At 38.1% G+C, this 22,272-nt stretch overlaps 1 protein-coding gene across 1 annotated transcript in view; it reads right to left on the bottom strand.

The window, feature by feature from the left end:
- erfl3 (Ets2 repressor factor like 3) overlaps nt 1-22,272 on the bottom strand; it is a 97,594-nt gene that overhangs the window by 34,477 nt on the left and 40,845 nt on the right. The gene's annotated exons all lie outside the window — the stretch shown is intronic.

Here is a 22,272-nt window from a genome sequence, read left to right as displayed (position 1 = left end):
TTTCGCAGTGTTAATAAATTATTTTACTGTATAGTAACTATATATTATATAGGGATGCTTAAAACAACCGATTAACCATTGACCGAAAGGGTGCATTTTTAACCGATTAATGATATCAGTTAAATTATTACAAATATTTAATAGTTTGGCTGCATAAGCGGCCGATCACAGTGAATGCGTTTTTTGCGTTGAGAATCAGAATCAGAATCAGAATCAGAAAGAGCTTTATTGCCAGGTATGTTCACACATACGAGGAATTTGTTTTCGTGACAGAGCTTCTACAGTGCAACAGCATTACAGAGGCAGGACAAAAAACAGATAATAAATATATATATATAAAAAAATAAAAATACAAGTAGTGAATGCAAATATACAAATTGACAAGTGTATGTACGTGTTTATTACAATACACAACGTTATATGTGCAGCTGTTATGTGGAAATTGGCATGTAAAGTGTGTTGTTAAATAAGTGTATATGTGTATAAAAATGTCTAGCAAGTTGTGATGTTGGTTCCACAATTATTATCAGCAAGTGTTCATGAGATGGATTGCCTGAGGGAAGAAACTGTTTCTGTGTCGGGCTGTTCTGGTGCGCAGTGCTCTGTAGTGTCGACCAGAAGGTAAAAGTTCAAAGAGGCAGTGTGCTGGGTGTGAGGGGTCCAGAGTGATTTTGGCAGCCCTTCTGCTCACTCTGGATAAGTACAGTTCTTGGGGAGTAAGAAGGGTTGTACCAGTGATTCGCTCAGCAGTCCAAACTATTCGACGTAGTCTTTGGAGGTCGTATTTAGTAGCTGAGCTAAACCAGACAGTTATTGATGTGCAGATGACTGATTCAATGATGGAGGTGTAGAACTGTTTCAGCAGCTCCTTTGGGAGGTTAAACTTCCTCAGCTGATGAAGTATAGCCTCTGTTGAGCTTTTTTGACAATGGAGTCAATGTGAGTGTCCCACTTCAGGTCCTGAGAGATAATAGTGCCTAGGAATCTGAACCTGAAGAGAGGGGTATCTTTTGAATGGTTTACTAACGACCGCGAATGTTTTGCATTCTGCTTATGCGCAGTTGAAATAAAAATCAACCCTGAGAGGAATAAGCACTACGTCAGTTGCGTCATTTTCATTCTTCAATCAAAAGAAAGCAGAGGCGGGTTTCTATTGAGGAGACAGCAGTGTTTGTGTTATCAAGACGACTACGGAGAACTTTTAAAGATGGAGGTGAGACTAGTGGTCACTGTTTCAAGTTATTCAGAGCTGTATTACTTTACAAATCTTGAATATCACAATATTATTCAATCATCAATTATAACAACATCGACAGCAACACTCACGCACAATACGCAGCTAATTCAGTCGTTTTATAGTGACATAAAAAAAAGAGCACCGCGCTTCTTTTTTTCTTGTCAACAAAAAAGGCAGTGTGGTATGCCTCTCGTTTTTGGAACGGAAAAGCGTGTTCGGTGTAATCGGCTGCACCAAACTGAGGCTTTCATTTTACAGCTTATAAAACATGTTTGCAAATGAATGCAACATCATATATTAACAACAAACTTGTTATATGCGATAGTAGCCTATACTCTACAAAAAGTCAACATTTGAGCCTGGTCATTGTCTTTCATCACACGCAGCGCGTGCACATGAACCGCGAGTGAGAGAGGACATGAAAGCACACAAATTCTACGGTTAAATCAGATGCTCAAGACATAATCTTTAATCACTTATTTAAAGATGTTGACAGAGGCTTGTGATATAAGAATTAGAGCGGAGCATTAATTACTGTAAATGCATAGGCCTATTTTCCGTGGAGCGATGGATTTGAGGAGCCTGCTATTTTTATTTAACGGAAGAAAAAACATATGAGAAAAAAAAAGCTTATGCCAGTTCTTAAAAAGGATTCAGTCACTGTTTTCATTTTGTAATTTAAATTTGTCATTCAAGTGAAAAATATCTAGCGCAGGCCTGTTTATTTGATTCTTTTTTATTTAGTTTATTCTTTTTTTCTATGCTGTTGGAAACACTGCAGGTTTCTGAAGATGTTCTGTTGTTAATATATTCACATGTTAAAATAAATCGGTATTTTAAAGTGCAATATTTAATGTGTCACACAAAATAAACACGTCAATTAAAAAAAAAGTAATCATTTAATATTAATCTGACCAGTTAAGCGTTAATATTCAGCTAATGACCAGCAGTTGTCAGTAGGCAAAATTAACCGAAATGAGCATCCCTAATTTTTAATTATGTAGATGCTGACAAAGTTGATATAGGTGCCTAAATAATAAAAGAAAACAAATAGGAATTAGCATAAATAATTAATATTTTATAATTCATTATCCAATTTATGTAAACAATTTAGGAGGTTATTAGAAATGAACATTTATCAATATTGAAAGCCAATATGTGGTTAATTTATTACACTTGCTTCAGGTTTGAACATACTAGATGTCTTGGTATCACTTTATCACGAAATATTTCGAAATTTATGTTACATTGCATCTACATGGTTGGGGTTAGGGTTAGTGTAAGTTGACATGTACCTGCAAAGTTTCTTATAGTCAGTTAAATGTCTGTTGAAGGAGCAGTACCAACTGATATTAAGCAGACAGTCTACTAATACTCAAATGAGAATTAATTGGCATGTAGTTACAATGCAACCTTTGGTCAACATAATGTGCATTAGGGACCATCAAAATAAAGTTGTACCGATGTCTTTTCTCTTTAACATTAAAATCCAGCATAAAACATTTGAGGTTTTTTCATTTGTTTATTTAATATTTAATATTCGAAACACAATTTAGACTGAGTTATTGGGGGAAAACGGTTTCCTGATAATGTATTGACAGATTGAACACAACGCAAGTCACTTCAGCCAAAAATCTTCTGAATATATAAATGTAAATCTGTCAAAAGCTCTACATCGCCAAATCTCTCCTCATCAATCACTCTCTCACGAGGTCAGTCTGAGAGCCACCGCGACCTCAATCTAGCACACTATCTGATGTTTAAAAGCTCTCTGCGCTTTTAAGAAAGAAGAAATAGTCTGAAAGAGCGACAGAGAGGATTGAGGGTGTCCAGTCACTGAGGTGAAGCAGGGTCAGCCAGGGTCGGTTTAGGTTGAGGCTAGTAAAGGTCGGATAGGGTAACAGCTCACAGTGGTTCCTTCACAGCTGATCCTCTTTACACTCACTTTCTCTCTCTCTCTCTCTCTCTCTCTCTCACACACACCCTTCCTATGTAAATGGGGCCAATCCATAGACCTGTTGTTTTTAAAGGGTCATGAAACACCAAAACACATTTTTTGAGATGTTGAGACACTATTAGGACACATATTTTTCACAAAAAAGTTGAAATTGGTTGTTTTTGCGTTGTTTAGAGCTAATTTGTTCTTCTGGTTTAAAGAAATTTTGAAGCTACGTCACAGCGATGAGATTATTATATACATTCCAGCGTGGAGATTGGCTGTAATTGAGTTTTCAGCACATCTGTTCATTAATTCATGAGAAAGACTTGGTTCGAACCAATCAGGGCGCTCTATTGTGAATGAGCTGCAACTTCATAAATCCGCACGATATAGCTTCAAAGACTCTTTTTACCTGTTACAGTGTTCAGAGAGATGACACGTTGTGTTGCCAACTATAATTCAAACAAGCAGTAGAATATGGAATAATTTTTGTGCCAATAAGAATGAACGTAACTTTATATAACTGAACGTAACTTTCCAAGAAACGATCAAAATATGCCACTGCAAAAGAAGAAAAACACAATGAAAACAAAAAAATGAACTCAGTCGCACGAATTTAACATGCTCTTCAAATATGCTTCATTCTTTGTTAATGAACAAAGAATCGTTTTTGCGAATCATGGATTTTGAATGCGTTGCCACAGTTTTCGCTTACGCTTCGTAAATTTTCGTTTGCTGTTTTGGCACAAACTTCTCGTGGGGGCGGGCTTAACAGCGATCTACACTGATTGGCTAATGAGCTTTTGATGGACAGTTGCTCTCTGACCTGGAAGCACAGACGGTGACGTCATGTGGCGCGCATATCGGAAAGTTGTTGCGGTGTGCAATACGTCGTGCTTTATGTTAAGTATTAATGTTAGTATTTTACCTACGGTCGTCTCTTAGTTTCTAAAGATGACCTCCCGGGAGAGACACGAAGCGGTGCCATCATCTTCCACCTCAGCTTGTCCCTCAGGGCAGCTTGAAGTAAGTTTGTGTTGCTAAAGTAACGTTTATCAATAACAACAATAAAAGTTTTATTCATGTACAAATTAAGTTAAACATTACAAAATTTAATTTGTTTGTTTAAATTCAACACAAATAAATAGTTTGCAACAGTTTTGCATGCAACACTTTTTTTCAGTGCATCATTAAAACTGCCTGAACAACGCATAAAATGAGCTATGTTGAGTAAAGATACACTGAAAAAAAATGATTCAAAGATGATTCCTTGGATTTACTAAAAAAAGTTAAGTGGTCATAAATAATTTATTTGGGCTTAATTTAAACAAACAAATTAAGCTGAACATTACTAAATGTAATTTGTTTACGTTCAACACTGAATTTTCTGCGGACATCATTTTTTTTAGTGTAAGCATTTAGCCTTCATCTTACCATTTAACTCATTCTACCGATAAAAAACATTTCTCAAACAACAAACAATCCTCAGTCATATATTCAAGTCACTTGAAAAAGATAATTTTTATCAAAGGTGAATTGTTTTCAATACATTTGATCGGTTTATCCACTTACAACTTATGAATCGTCGGTGTTGATATAACTATTATGTAGATCAGAGAATAGCCAAGGGCTGGGCCGATAAATGATAATATATCGAATCGCGATACATTTATGTCAATAAAAATGCTAAGATCTGGACTTTTTAAACTCTATTATGATCTAAGAGCCAATCAGACAGCAGAAATGTGCAATGGGAATCTAAATGTGTGTTTATATTAGAGATATACCAAAATTTTATTGGCTGAAAATGTCATTTAGTGGACCCTCTAGTCATTTTTGGGATACTCTTTTAAATGCGGAAACATAAACAACTTATATCGAAATATATATCGTCATCGTTCAATATGGGAAATAATTATCAAGATTGCATTTTTGCCATATGGCCCAGCTCTAGTATGGCCTTAAATAAACCTTAAATCAATTCTTGAATCACTTTAGCTTGTTAGTAATAATGATCCAAATACTTCACCCGACAACTTCCGACAATTTACGGATTCGTAGAAACAGGCGAATCACTTCCTCTCGATGACTCAACACTTCTAAATAAACACTTGAGTTGTTGTTTTTCCTGTTTCTACCTGCCAACAACCTGAACAACATTTTTCTCTCTACAAGACAGAAGCGCAGTGAAAAACACAGCCTTTCCTGTGGATTCTGCAAGGCCGTTGATGAATGTAAATGTGCTTTTTACACCTGGACTGACTTCATCATTTCTCCTTCAGAAAACAAACAGAAAGCGCAGCACATACACTACTACTGGCTCTCAAAACATCACACACGCACACACTTAGAGGGTACATCTGATTGCTCCTTTAAGAGGTCAAATGTACCATGCACCAGAGAGCAAAGTCTGACTTCAGGAACTGCAGACAGGGATCTTGTTTCAGGGCTCACATTCTCACTCACACACACACATACACACGGGCACACACATGAAAAGGATCCTTACTAAGAAGTTTGAGCTAAATTCAATATGTCTGTCAAACTCCCTGATGAACAATGTAAAGGAGACACCACACCAAGAGTCTTACACACACACATGTGCACAATGCCTGAAGAGGTTTCATCTTAAAACCCAGGATCAATGTTGTTGGAGTTTTTCTGTATATAAGAGACACACAGAGAACAGTTGTCCACCACAGCAGACTCATGCAGATTACATCTGGATCAGGACTAGGATCACATGAGTGATTTTAAGAGTAGATCTGAGTGCGAGTTGACATTGACAATTGAGTGTGCTGAGAGAGAGAGAAGTAACTGTATCTGTGCCTGCTAGTGTGTATGTGTGTGATATTAATCATGTTATAGCTATTACACACCTACTCTCTCATGGCACCTTATAAAAATATTTAGTAAAAAATGTAATAGTAAAATGGTTGTGCGACCTAACATGTAAGAGCATTTCTTAAACAGAAAAAGATACGGTCACCGGCCACTTTATTAGGTACACCTGTCCAACTGTTAATGCAAACTTCTAATCAGCCAATCACATGGCAGAAATTCAATGCATTTAGGCATGTGGACATGGTGAAGACCATCTGCTGAAGTTCAAACTGAGCATCAGAATGGGGAAGAAAGGTGTTTTAAGTGACTTTGAATGTGGCATGGTTGTTGGTGCCAGATGGGCTGGTCTGAGTATTTCAGAAACTGCTGATCTACTGGGATCTTCACACACAACCATCTCTAGGGTTTACAGAGAATGGTCCGAAAAAGAGAAAATGTCCAGTGAGGGGCAGTTCTGTGGGCGCGCATGCCTTGCTGATGCCAGAGGTCAGATGAGAATGGCCAGACTGGTTCGAGCTGATAGAAAGGCAGCAGTAAGTCAAACAACCTCGTTACAACCGAGGAATGCAGAAGAGCATCTCTGAACACACAACACATCAAACCTTGAGGCGGATGGGCTACAGCAGCAGAAGATCACACCGGGGGGCCACTCCTGTCAGTTAGGAACAGGAGACTGAGGCTACAATTCACACAGGATCACCAAAATTGGACAACAAGATTAGAAAAAGGTTGCCTGGTCTGATGAGTTTTGATTTTTGATGCGACATTCGGATGGTAGGGCCAGAATTTGGTGTCAACAACATGAAAGCATGGATCTATCCTGCCTTGCATCAACGGTTCAGGCTGGTGGTAGTGGTGTAAAAGTGTGGGGCAAATTTTCTTGGCACACTCTGAGCCCATTATTACCAATTGTGTCAACGCCACAGCCCACCTGAGTGTGGTTGCTGACCATGTCCATGCCTTTATGACCACAGTGTACTCATCTTCTGATGGCTACTTCCAGCAGGATAATGCATCGTCATAAAGCACAAATGATATCAGACTGGTTTCTTGAACATGATAATAAGTTCACTGCACTCAAATGGCCTCCACAGTCACCAGTTCTCAATACAATAGAGCACCTTTGGGATGTGGTGGAACGGGAGATTCACATCATGGATGTGCAGCCGACAAATTTGCAGCAACTGCGTGATGCTATCATGTCAATATGGACCAAAATCTCTGAGGAATTTTCCAGTACCTCATTGAATCTATGCCATGAAGGATTAATGCAGTTCCGAAGGCAAAAGTGGGTTCAACCCAATACTATTAAGGTGTACCTATTAAAGTGGCCAGCGAGTATATATTTCTAATATGCTTTAAGATTGTAATCTATTGATCACATCAACACATACATGGTGATTAAAAGTATTCATTGCATAAAACTAACTTTCAAACCAACGTTTAGGCGTGGGACGATAACCGTTTTCAAGGTATACTGCGGTTTGAAAAAGTCAAGGTTTTAAAACCACCAAAATTTTCTTTGATACCGTTCCTAAGGATTGTGTAAGATTTTTTATTAACTTTTCTTGTTTTGTTTTTTTAGAACAACAGTATATTCAGCAGAAAAAAAATATCCAAAGACGCTGTTTTAAATTGTAAAGAATTTAGTGTTTATGAAACCAACGAAGACAGCAGAAGTCAATGACTTATTTGAATTATTTAGCCTGACATGTTTACTGCTGCAAAATATTATAAATCTTTCACAAAATCAAATACATTGTGTTCAAAGGGGGGAAAATTATTTTGTTTTACCCAGACATTTAAAAGAACTTATTTTAGAGCAGTAATCACAATACCGTGAAACTGATATTTTTATCCAAGGTTATTATACCATCAGAATCTTATACCGGCCCATGCCTACTTGTGTTTCATATTTCCTAAAATCTAAATGATGACAAGTTTTTGAACATGAACCGATGTGAGACCTGTGTGTGATGAGTTGTGTGTTGTTCGAGTGCCTTAATAGCATGCTGTGCTGTGTGAGAGTGTATGACCTCATCCCCCCACCCTACTTAACCTCTACGACCTTCGTCCCCCCCCAATACGCCCTCTCTAGTGTCCCCCCCACCACCCACCCCAGAGGGAGACACCAGATCCCCATTACAGACCGACCCGCAAACACACTGGCACTCACACACCACATCAATAATGCAACAACCTGACTGCCTTAGTGCTGTTGAGAGACATTCTCTCTGTCCTGGGACGCCCGAGTGTGTGAGAGTTAAAGGAGAAAACTTCGAAAGAAGAACAGAGTGAGATGACAAAGAGAGGAGAGACTAGACAAGGAACAGAAGAGAAAAGAGGGGACGGAACAAGGAGGGAAAGAAAAGAGGGGGCCTGAGGAGGGAGTGGGAGAAAGATGGAAACAATGGAGAGAGGGAAAGGGGGATGGGATGAGAAAAAGAGAGAGAGAGAGAGAGAGAAGGATGAGATCATAGCTCTTCTAGTAGTCTGTTGTCACTCAGGTCAAATTGCCTCTCTCTCTCTCAGGCATCGATTGCACTCAAGAATGTAAATCTCGCAGGCACTCCTGCACTTTAGTCTTTACATAGGAAGTATTTAAAGAATTCAGAGCATCCGAGGAAACTGGCGGACTGGTGTGTTCGTACGGAAAGAGACTGAAAGAAAGAGAGAGTGACACACTTTCACACTATGTAATACATTTCAAGACCTCGTTCCACATTTTCCTGCAACGTCTGGGAGAGATCAAATGGGGGAAGTTACTGGAGGAAAGCAGACACGCGTCCGTCTGAGCCAAAGCTGCACACCATCAGATAGCAGGCCATCCTCTCATCTGTATACCATTATCTCATTCAATGGTTTTGCATCAGCGTGGTGATAGGCTCTGATCAAATCTGGTATTAAGATGTCTTAGTCAATCCCATCACAAGGTAATGGTGCGAAACACCGGTGTAAACTTGAGATTGAGAACGTGTTGAGATTGACCACTTTGAGACATAGTTGAGACCACCACACAGCACCTCTCCAATTGCTGACTTAATTCTTACTGTGCGTTCACTAGAGGTGTCATAATTAATTGTTTTTTCAGGGCACCGCGATGCAGATGGGGACAATTCGATATCGATTCAGTAATAGATCATCACCGGTTATTTCGCACTGACATCATTTATCCCCTATGTGCAATGTCATGGTAGAATACTATGGCGAAGGAGACGAGGGCGAGTAAATAAACCACTCCTACTACTTAAAAAGTAGATAATTGTGCACAATTCAACTGCTTGTGAGTTTGCTGGACAGTCTTTCATTGACACTGAGGAATGGCACAGCACGAGCCGCTATTTCACTACTAGGGACAAATGCTGCAAATCTGCCTCTCTCACACACACACACTTTGGACATTTGACCCGCTCGGGTGTTCGTGAGGTAACTTTTCCTCTCCTCTTGGCTGTTAAAGAAATACTTGTGGATCCAGATACAAGAGTGCCTGTGGTGCGAGTTTTGTTCACTGCGTCTATTACGGATTACCTGTGATAACCGCGTATTATGCACATATAGACTGTAACCGTGGCTGTTCTTCCTGCGTCACTCACAAGCGGCAACCTCCTGCTCTCCCTTGGGAAGCCAATACGGAAGTAATTGAAACTGCAATTCATCGAAATTTCCGCTAGTCCTGGCTCCGTATGGATAAATTTCAATTGAGCCCACTGTTAGAATGGCCAACTTTACAACAGAAATAAAGGTGTTTACAGCCTGGTACAAAGAACGATTTTGGGCCATATAGCTATTATTACCCTTCATGACAACTGTGAGGGGGGTGAATTTTTTTATAACTCATCCGTTTCCTTTATATTAGGTTATATTAAGTTTGCATAATTAAGGGGGCGTGGCCACTTGAGTGACAGCTAGGTCTCGTTGGTCGCCATCACTTCACCTCAGCTGAATCTGGCAGATTAGCCACTGATCTCGGCATATTCATCCTATTTTTGTGTTGTTTTATGTGGCTTTACACAGTCAGCTGCCTTTTGGACTTATTTCTCACAATCTCAAATCAGATAATATGGCATGCTGTGTGCACTTAATTGTACTCACAAACCACTCATGTGGCCTCCGTTTCCCATGTGAGTAAAGTTATACACTTATATACCATCTTTAGAAATGCATTTTTTTTATTTAAGATCATTTATCATTAATATTTTTCTTTAGAACTGTAAAGCACTCCAGAATCTGACAGATTGATTAGCTGTAGGCTCTAGAACAGTCATCTGAAGCGTTGTAGTATTAAGCGTTCTCCCAAAGTAAAGTCTGTCTAAGCCAGGTCCAACCAAAATGCTAGTAGGTGTCTGTAGCTCCGCTCATTCCCCGCCTCTTTGACCTTGTTTGGTGTCCCGCTGTGGGTGCGATGACGCATGAACAAAATGGTGACGGTTGGCCACGCCTACTTGTAGCTTCTTTTGCAGTGTTCAGAAACCTATGGGTGACGTCACGGATACTACGTCTATATATTTTACAGTCTATGGTCACTTATCGGTAAACAGCGCTTTCATCTTTAAAGCCAAGCGCAGCCGTAATATTTTAATAATATTTACATTAGTTTATTTGCTCTAAATGCTCACGTTGTTCTGTGTATGTGTTTGAGCTTTGCCTAAAACATCCGAAAAGAGCGTTTACTTTGAGTAGGTCAAATTAAAGGTACAGTTCATATATCTTACTGCTTGTATTAAATGACAAAAATGTATTACAAATAATGTAAATAAATTTATAGATGTTAATAAAAAAAATTGTGTTGTGAATAAAAAAAATCTAATTATGTATGGAAAGCCCCGTCAATGCACCATGATGCACTGAGATATCGAATTGAACCGAATCGATGGCATGATAACTATCTTGGTATTTCCAGCATTTTGTGTTTCCAGTATTGCTAGCACTGCAACCCGAATTGTTTGGAGCTTCCCAGGTGGTATGCTTGGGTCATTACAATTAGCTGCTGAAGGCGAATCAGTGAGACTTTTTTGGGGGGACGAATTACAAATTTGTCCATTTTTTTGATCAGCCAGGGGATGAAATAAACTAAGGCAACATGATTGTTCTCCTAATCGTCCACTGCTAAAAATTTTTTTATATATGACGCGATCCCCCGCTATTTTATGCCACTTCCACACTTCAATGGATTTTGGTCAATCTGCAAAAGTTTAATGCTGTCTTGGGTATTCCATATAAACCCATTTCAGATGTTTTGTAGGTAGTGGACATGTATGTTTTGTAATCAATGACATACATCTGAGTCAACGAGATGAAAAGAAGTTAGCAACGGAACAAGGCCATGAAAATCTGGACTGCAATGTCGCCGTACTCAGTGAACTTCGTGCACATGCTCACTGCATTCTTCTTTGATTTTATCATGTCCTGCAGCTCTGACATTTCTTGAGTCAATATGTCTGCGCATGTGAAACTTTTAAATGATAAAACAAAAACACAATGATTGCTGTGTGGATACATACATTTGAAAACTCCACAAGCTTATTTTGCTAAATTAAAGAGAAGAAAAAGACCCTACATAGACTCTATATCAGGTGTTACAGGGCCGTTCGTGGTTTCTGCATCCATCTTGTTTTTATTGTTGTGTATTAGAATAAGAAGCTTAGGGTGGCACAGTGTTGCAGTGGGAAGCGCTGTCACCTCACAGGAAGAAGGTCGCTGGTTCAAGCCCCGGCTGTTGGCATTTCTGTGTGGAGTTTGCATGTTCTCCCTCCCTGTGTTCACGTGGGTTTCCTCTAGGTGCTTCAGTTTCCCCCACAAGTCTAAAGACATGCGCTATAGGAAAATTGGGTTGGCTAAATTGTTTGTAGTGTATGCGTGTATGTCCTGGTCCTCCAGGTTGGGGGTTGAGCATTGGGCTAATGACCCACCTCGTGAAAAATTACATGTTACAGTTGTTTTTGCAGAGTCCCGCTCAGCTGTCATACGTCCTTATTTTCATTTATGAAGATGAGCAATAAGACATAAGCGAAAAGCTGCCTTTAATTTTGAATGGTGACACCCACAGACATAATTACCAGATTTAAAGGGAAGACTTTCTCATTCATAGCAGTTGGCTAGAATTATGCATTATAGGCTTTACATTATAGACAGAAATAACAGATAAACCAAGACTGCTGTTCTGTCACTTTTCTTAATGTATAAACAGCTCTCGTTAATAGTTAACAAGCTTTTACTTTCACATTTGACATGAAACGCACATTTACCGGTAGGAATTATGACATCACGCCCTACTCATAATTCTCTCTCTAACACATATCCATAATACACTGTGATATAGCCTGGTTCGGATCAGATTGCTTTCTCACTACAATTAATTCGCTCCAGAGTTTGATTCAATCGAACCGAGACCACCTCATTCAGGCGATCTCGAACCAATTGTTTCGGCATGGATCTAAGGGCGATTGTTGGATTCACATATGCCAAACGAACCGTGCTAACTGGGAAATCGCGCCAGGTTCTGAAACAAAAGTCTAGGTGTGAAAGCACCCTAAGAAGCCCGTGCTTTATCCTGCTCCATTTTAAACCTGTTAAATTCATTTGTTGTGTTAAGTTTTAGATGGATATTTTGTTGATCATGGTAAAATGTATTTAGTTTTGTTTTAAGTGTATGATATTTTGTTTCAAAATGAATAGATCAAATCTTTGATTATCTGCCTAACCCTATTGAACTGGCAGCCTAATATACAGTTTTCACATTGTTAAGATGAAGACCAAATAGAGAACAATTACTCCATATTTCTAGAATCATTTCCTAAAAGGATTTCTAGAATAATGCAGCTTTACAATGCCACCAACTTATTTAGGTTTCCAAAAAAATGCTGGTGAACAGGATAATGATCAGCTCTCGAATGTTTCGTTTCAGAGAATTTGGGCCAAAAGTCAAACTCATTAAAACAAATACAAAAATACAACACAAACAGACTGCAAACTTTTAAATTATACTACATATTTATTTCATTTATTATCTTTAACATATGCTGCATTGTTTTTTTTTACTAATCTTTTGTGTGTTGTCAGTTTAGAAAATGTGTATGCAAAACCAACATGCCGATAAAAAACTTTGAAATTGAAATTTCATGAGCGGACGAGACCGAGAGCGATAGTGAGAGAGACTCGAAATAACTCTGAAAAGTTCTGAAGGAGTTTCTGTCAGACAGCACAGAGGAGGGATTCAGCTGTTGGCTGGAGAGAAAAAAAAGCAAAACAAAGACAGCTTTTCCTCCGTCTCCTCTCTTCTCAGAAGGGAGCTGCCAACAGAGGGAGAGTTTTCGGGGGGAGAAGAGAAATGATAGATAAATCAAATTCATTACATTTTAGAAGAATTTTTTTGCCACTCTCCAAAACCCTTTCTTCTATTTCCAACTGGACTAAACAAGATGAGCAGCTTGAAACTTGAACAAAAAAAAATTCAATTTCAGCGGCAGTAGATCTTTATGTAATGTACACTGGACCTGTGACTGTTCGCTGGTCATTTCACACCTCTGCTGTGACTGTGAGCAGAGCAAATGTGTGCATGTAAACTGATTGAAAATAACTCAGTGTGAAGGAAAAGGAGACAGAAGATCAGTGGTTCAACATTAACAGGTGAGCGTGAAGGCTGAATATAGCACTAAGCTGGTATTCAAAGTGCATGTCTTGAGGTCATGGAGTGAATCTGTGAGTGTGTGTGTGTAGATAAGCATGTTGTGACCAATCTCTTTGCGCACACGCATTCTGATAATATACCAAATGTCCTGATTTACTTACCGCATCCACATTAAATCAATCTGTAAAACTCATGCACATCTTGTCAGATAAACACAGCTCTGTGATCTTTAGTAAATCTCCTCCAAAGGCCAGAGGGCGCTCTCATGCAGAAACTCAAAACACGCCGCAAAGAAGACACACAAGAAATGAAGGGGATTTAACTGCTGCTATTGGTTCAACATGACTATTAAACGTGTTATTAAACGTGGTATTTTTACATGCTTTCAGATGTACAGCAACATAGAGCCATCCTAAGAAGCGATGCTAACAACTGTCAAACCACAGAATGATTATCTCTGATTTCAAGATCACAACGATTAAATCATTCACCATTTTGTGTAGCTTGTTAGTGAATTATGGCTACACAGCTGGCTTTACTGTCAAAATGAAGATAAAAATCCCTTTTGATTAATCATGTAGTTATACACACTAGAATTTTTTAAAAATACACACTAAATACCTGATGAGGGATGTCATGTTAGTGAAAATGCAAATGGCAGCATATAGATGATATGTACCCATGTTAAAGCAAGCTTTCCTCTTTCCTATCAACCAAAATATACACAACAAAAAAAGACAGCGATGTGAAAACAGTAGTTAAGAAAGCATCTGATTATAGCAATGTTTTGTGCAACATGTTTTTAGCATTTAAAGAACAGTTTTGCTTTTGTTTTCCATCAAAATAACTTTAATCATTATTATAAATCATCTCTCCGGAGTTTTTGTTTTTACTTATGTGCATCTAAACTCAACTAACTGAATAGAAATAATAAATAAACTGGAGATTTCCATGTTTAAGACGGCCAAGGTCCAGCACAAACCTACATATAACATAAACCAATGGCTGCTTACCAACTTTTCTAGAAAGTTTATTTTGGGAAGCAGTTTCAAACCAGTGAAATTAAGTAAAAACAAACTCAATTTTGCCCTGTTCAATTCAAGTATTTCTGTATAGCGCTTTCTTACAATAATTATTGTTTCAAAGAAGCTTTACAAAAGGTGCACATTATTGCATTACCATCAAATTAAGTTAAAGTTACAAATAAACACTAAGTTATTATATACAGACATAGTTACTTGCAATTTTATAGCATAGAGATGTCTATGTGTACATAACAAAGTCTTCGAAGGTTGGCATCATCTCTTTGTACATATTGTCCTTGAAGTCCTAGATGGTTAGCATCATCTCTGGTACAAAGTACCAGTTCACAGTATCTTCTACAGAGTGGGCTATTTATATTGATACACCTTAATAAACTTGGGAATTTCACAAGAAAAAACAATGGTGTGCTTGGTTTAAAACCTACCTTTATTTTTTCATGAGTTATTTACAAGCCCCCTCACATATACTAATGTGCCACAAACAGGATGTTAATATCACCACCTATTCCCATTATTAAGGTGTATCCATATAAATGGCCCACCCTGTAGTTTTATCTTAGTGCCTTTCAGACATCCTATTGTAATAATAAATCTAATTTATTACAATAAATTAATGGATCGCTGTTTTCATAAACATTAATAATACAAGACTCACTTATAAAGTTTGAGATAGTTTGGACCACAAAGAAAAATATTCAGTTTTTTTAAATAGTATTTTATAGTCTCTCTGAGCCTCATAACTAACATTCTGCTTTGCTTCTGCATCTGAAATGCCCCTTTGCCTGTGAAATGAGCTCTGCTCCAGTTCTCACACACAAGCGTACAAGTTTGTTTTAAGTATAGTTTTAACTCCTGGATGCTTTTCTGCAAAGCCTGGATTACATTATGCCTGGATCACAAAATCAATCCAAAAATGAACTGTTGAATTCAGATTGAAATGATCACGGATCTTGTTAAAATTAAATTTTGCGGTGTGACAAAAACAGTCAAAAATGTAACAGCTGAACTGCAACCTGTTACTAGAAAAAAGTTTACTAGATACAAGATATAACAAAATAACTAAAATGAATGAAAATAATATTAAATTGGAGTTGTTTGTGAGCAGAGCAAGACCATATGGCTGTTTAAGATTTATTACACCAAGAAAGAGATACGTTATGTATCACTGATGGATGAGTAAGAATGCGCATATGAAGAGTGTGGAATGTAACTGTCTGTAAACACTTGCGCACACAAGAACCATTTTATGATGTGCCTTGAAGAACTCCGAAATAAGACCAGGGGGTTAGTGGTGGCCTTGAAGTTCCAAAAATAGACAGAAACACACTGGGGTTATTGTTTTACAACAGAGAGCAAGAGAAGGGGAGAGGGAGTGACCGAATGAGAGAGCAAATGAAAGGATTAACACAAAGTTAAGAGCTTTCACACTATTTCACTGTAACAGTAACCAGTAGCAAAAGGGTGGAGAGGTGTGCAATTAAAATACCAAGCATTTGCATTCTCTCCGAATTCTTGATGCTAAAAACACCTGCACTCAGTCTGTGTGAAGAAAACTATTACTTCCTCAGAAAGCTCACCACAAATACACACAACAGGAAAGGTTATTTGATCCGTACACAAACAAATCTGGTATTACTTGAACAGCAAATACATGTGTAAGAATCTCCAAACTGATCTTTCAATACAATGAAAACATACTCTGATCAGGCACTGCCAAGTTCTGAAAGAAGAAGATAAAATTGCTCTAAATATCATTACTGCTCAAAACGTGTGAAGGTTTGTGTCGGATTGTTTGTGGACCCAGTACCCATCCCTGATGAACCCCTTTTCTCAGAGCTACATGACTCTGATTAGGGCTACATGATATTGGAAAAAGCTGATATTGCAACAGGCCTCAACAATAAGGACTGCCCGATAGCCTGGGGCCAGCCTGAGAGACGCTCGGGACAGTAAACAGGATCGTTACTGGCTTGATCGAGCCAGTGCTGCCTTATCACTAAAGTTTAATTTCCCTGTGACTATTTGTGAACTGCGTGCTAATACAGACTTAGAATGGAAAAACAGTTAGTACTTTAAGCATTTAAATGCTACCATCTCTGTAATTTCGTAAACACCATATTGCTTTTTGGTTCCTCTTATCTGATAGGATGTTTTGAGCACATTGTTTTTTTCTGTAACCGGCTAACAACCAGTACAGCAAAGAGGCACTAACATCAAAATATTAGACTAAAAAAATGTCTGTTTCTAACATCTTGGAAGCAGAGATGTACGTGGGTACAACACGGCGAAAAAAATAAAGAGATGTACAGTTTTTCATCAGTTTGGCATGTCAACCATCTATTGTTAAATAATTTAGAACTTCCATACAGCTCTTTTTGTTTGCATAACACTTTGAATTTTGCTCATTACATATTTATTAACATTTTAAAAATATGTATATCATAAATTCACAGACATTCATTTTGACATGTTATTTAAAATATGTGGCTAAGAAATTGCTACTAACATTTTTTTTTTTGGTAGGGCCAGTGAAAATTGTCAGGGAAAGAAAAAATCTTAACCACTGATCCGATCGGGCAAGTACAAAAAATCCTTAGTGAATCCTGTGCAGTATTTTATTTTTCCCTGATAAATATTGCGATACGAATGCAGTTTCAGAAGATGGTTTAAATAGCTCTGATTGATGGTTTTATGAAAAGTCTTACAGTATTCTGGTACAGAAATTGAATAAATCACAATGTAAAAAAAATGCTTTTCTTACTTTGTTTTGTCAAAAAAGCTGAGACCAAGTATTGTCTCAAAATATAAACAAAATATTGTTTAGTTTTCACCATCAGAAGAAATAAGTAAGAATTAAGAGTTTGTTTGCTCGTTTCACAGAAATGATCTGCCAGTGGGGTAAGTGAAATAATCCTGTTTTCACTTTGAAATGTAGTTATTTGGACTAGAAGACAAAAATTCTATGTAAGAAATTATTATTTTTTTGCATAAATCGTATGAAGTGCATCCAAACACAGTGATTAAATACAATTCTGTAGCTACTGGTTAAGTATAGTAATTCAGACTAGACATTGCATATCTTTGCGATGTGACTATTGCAGATGCATGCATTGCGATATCAATGCTGAAAAAATATACTGTGCAACCCTAACTCAAAAATTAAAACACTAAAAGGTATAGGAGACAACCAATTGGCACAATCATCTGAACCCTTATGATATCCTTGTTTTGACATCAGACCAAATTTAAAGCTGTTATTTATTCTCACGTAGCCAGAGCTTCAGACTGACGACAGAAGGTCTGGATGCCATCGCAGCTTTTGTTAGCCAAGGACCACCAAGATGCTGTTCTGACACGTAAAATCGTTCTGTTTAGCATCATGTTTAGGGGGAAGAAAATGTAACATTGATGTCCCTACAAGAGCAGACTGGTGTGTAAAACTCTTAATTTAATAAGTCTATGCCATAAGGATGTTAGAACTGGTGAAACGCATCTATAACCAATAGCAAAAATTAGTAGCCAACATATGGGAGGGGTGTAGCATCCCATATCCCAGGATGTAGCCTCCTGTGTCCCAGTATATTTGTATAAATCCTCTGCTCATTACCCTTCTGTCTCTCCCCTCCATGATCACTTATTCGCTTAAACCCTAGACAAGAGCCACTCGTCCCCTATCACTCACACTCTCGTTTAAATTACCATCTCAAACTTCTCACACTCTGGCAGTCAAACACTTACATGCGATTTCCACTTTTTCAATCACTTTCTCTCTCACACACACACACACACACAATTCTGAAACAGTATTAGAGAAGACCTCTCACACGTTTACTACATCCTACATAGGGATGCAACGATTATAGATTTTGGTTGTACGAGGATAGCCTATAGGAATAATCATGGTTTCACGGTTATTACAATTACTACGCATTCATTCATTTCAAAACACAACTAGTTTAGAAAAATCACATGAAAACTCCTTATAATTTAAAGTGTTATTTATTGCTGCTCAGTAACTAAATAATACAGCACATAATAATAATAATAATAATAATAATAATAATAATAAACAAACAATAGTCCATTTCTCTTAAGACTTAAAAATAAGTGGAAAAAATGTTTTTGGCATTTGGGCGCAAGAAAATAAACAATGAACTTGTGCATGCAAAAGACAAGACATGTGAACAGCGCTTAGTTAATAGCCTCAGCCATAGTGTGCCTATTAGCCTCAGTGTACAAGCTTGGAACTTTAAATGTGCGCACAGTTGGAATAACTTTGTTTAGTTGCAGAAGTTTTTTTCCTAGAAATGCGGTGTTGAGTAGCCTTTAAAGGGTACCTATGATGAAAATCATCTTTTTAAAGCTGTTTGCGCAGACCTGTGTGCAGGTATAGTGTGTCCACTGTCATATTGGAGTGATATAAACACAAAAAAGGACGTTAAAATAGGACCCAAATCCCAGTGATTTAGTGGCCCACCGCAACATAACATAAGAGTGCGGTTTTCCCCGCCTACCAAATGCCATGTTTCTATAATAACATGTATACACATGTCCACAGAATTTTTTTTTGCAATGAAACTTAAATTAAAACATTTATTAAATCTCTCTGTGATTTTTATAAGTTTTATAAGTTTAAAACATTATTAAAACAGAGCATGTTTGTAATAAAGACAGTAAAATCGCTACTTAAGTCTTAACCAATATAATCACCACAGCCGCATGGTGTCAGTAAATGAAATATGAGTGTGTTTGTGCGTGTACTGTAAATGGAATTTGTGTGAGACTCATCATTTCAGAAAGGCTTGAATAAACTCCACCACAAATACATGAAATTACTTACTTGGTATTTTTGACTAATGAGCTGTATTTCAGCTTCATCCGTGTCTGTCTCTTTCACTGACTGCTATTTATCTGACGTAAAACATGAGAAGCAGACACGCACCTGGGAATGGTGGGTGGGAAGAAGCAGCTCATTTGGATTTAAAGCCACAGGCTACAAAAACAGCTACAATGAACTCAAACACCAAAATGGGCAGATTCCGTAGGCTATAATAAACAATTTGATGGGTATTTTGAGCTTTAAGATTTATTAACCGTGATGAATTAAGGTGCGGTTAATAGCGAAGTCGTGACATCATTGCATCCCTAATCCTACTAAACTAAAAGATAGTTTAACCAAATATTTTAAATTTTATTCTCATTTACACACCGCATGCAACTTTTAACTTTATTTAAATTACTACTTTAGTCCTCACTTAAACATGTTGACATTTCTAGATGTACAGCCAGACATGATTTATGAACATTTCAAAGAGTGAAGACCACTTTAAATGTGCTAACAAGTCAGTTCTCTGCAAGTTTCACTCCATTCGCGAGGGCAAAATTTGACCCTCACAAGTACAGTCACATGCATCCACGGTCTCTCTTCAGTTAGTGTTAATGTTCCGACAGATAGGTGAGAAAAATGAGGGTCCAACCCTCCCACCTTAACACAGAGCGTGCGAGTGTTTGTGTAAGATTGTCAGCAGGCCCAGTACCCATCCCTGTTGCACCCCATTTTTTTTGTAATCTTCCCAGATTGTCAAACAGTGCGACATGAAGACTTGTGCAACCGTCTGATGTGTCATTGACAGGTGACAAGTTATATCATCCCTGTCACAGAGTATAAGCTGTGGCAGACTGCAGGAGGTTCAGGGTTAAACGCACTAGAGAGTTACAGTAAAGTGTGTGAACATATTTGTGCATGTGTGCGCGCATGTAGGTGTGTCTGGGTGTTTCCTGGAATGTGTCACGATTGCGGTACAGGAAGTTAGCAACTGTTCTGCACCACAACAACATCTCTGCTTCCTGTATTTATGAGTGAGGGACAGATTTTGAGCATCTGTACTAAAACATTTCTCACCTTGCTCTCTTTTGAATCAGATCTGATGGAAGGAACTTCAACAAGAGTCACGCCGAAATGACACAAACATTTCACAGCACGGAGTGATAAAGATAATAAAGAAAAACAAGCAACAGGCACAGTGTGTGTGTGTGTGTGTGTGTGTGTGTGTGCGTGTGTGTGTGTGTGTGTGTGTGTGTGCGTCCGCTAGCGTGCGTCAGCGCTGACTCAGTGCGTGAGCGTGTTTGTAATTCAGCCTTCACAACGCAAACAATCTCTCTCCTCCATTCCCTTGCTTTCTCCATCCTCTCCCTCCCTCTCTCTCTCTCTCTCTTGGACACTGTCTCCTAGCAACCAGACACTTCAGGCCTAAAAATAAACCCCTAGAAATGAAGAGAACAAGAAATAAAACATAAACGACAATTAATCCTTTCACCAGAGCGTGAGTCTCAAATAGAAAAGGTAGGAGCGTGGCAGAGAGAAGAAAGAAAAGGAGAGAGAGAGAGAGCCAGCAACAGGTATTTGTTAGTTTTCTGTTGCACTCCAACAGTTTGAGTTGCTGGGAAGTAAGCAGACTTCTCAGACTCACCGAAACTCTTATAGCTGCAGTGATTTTCACACTGAGGCACTGATATCTACTCTGCATCTAAACATAGACCTCAAAAAACAGTCCACAGTGACTGAATTAGAGCTCGATTTGTGAAGTGAAGACCACTTCAAATGTTGTCGCAGGCTGTGAGCTGAATGACACATGCTATACTCTACTCTCATGTTGGCATGGGCCGGTATAGGATTCTGACGGTATGATAACCTTGGATAATAATAATATCATAGTATCATGTTAATAACGTTTGTCTGTGTCTGTGTAAGAAACAAAAACTTTTTTCCCCTGTGAACGGAAACTTTATTTTGAGAAACATTTAAATTAATTTGGAGCAGTAAAGATGTCTGGCTAAATAATTAGAATGCTGCTGGAGATACTGTTATCCTAAACAACACAATAACAACAAAAAAACACGTAAAATAAAAATCTTCCATATCCCGTAGTAACGACATAACAATTTTTGCGGTTTTAAAACCTTGACTTTTACAAACCGCGGTATACCTTGACACCGGTTACTGTCATATGCCTACTCTCATGTATTTTTGACTTAAATAAATTCAAAGTTCCTGTTCAAGCGCTGCAGGTGGGCTAAAGGGAAGCCCTGCTATGCTTTACATACCTAAATTTAACCAGATGAACACTCTTGTGCGTTCGTAATACTGACATGCACACCTGATTGACACACACAGGCTTTATTGGTGTACAAACTTCCGCTTGCCCATATGGAGAGGAAGAAGAGGAAATTAAACAAAAATCAATTGAATACAGATAAGAAATTCAGTCCAGCATAAAATGAAACGCTTTCATTCTGACAGGTTTTGTTTTATGGTGATTGGCAACTCAAACTGAGAGCAAACGCAACAAAATGTTGATCAAATCTTGTCCCAATATAAGAGAGAAACAGTGACAGATCCTATCTTGTGTGTTGTAGTGTACAGCTGAGAGAAAATAATTTGAAATATATATTTTGAAAAATGTGTATGAATGAATCATTCACAATAAGACTTATAATACAGTGCAGCTGGGACTACAACCAGCAACCTTCATGCCAAATACACAAAGACGTGTCACTCATAATGTTTTGAATGGGGAGGAGT

This window comes from Danio aesculapii, chromosome 16 (assembly GCF_903798145.1).
Source record: "Danio aesculapii chromosome 16, fDanAes4.1, whole genome shotgun sequence".
Lineage (NCBI taxonomy): Eukaryota > Metazoa > Chordata > Actinopteri > Cypriniformes > Danionidae > Danio > Danio aesculapii.
Note: the sequence above shows the minus strand (reverse complement) of the source record. Positions and strands in the feature narration are given on the sequence as shown.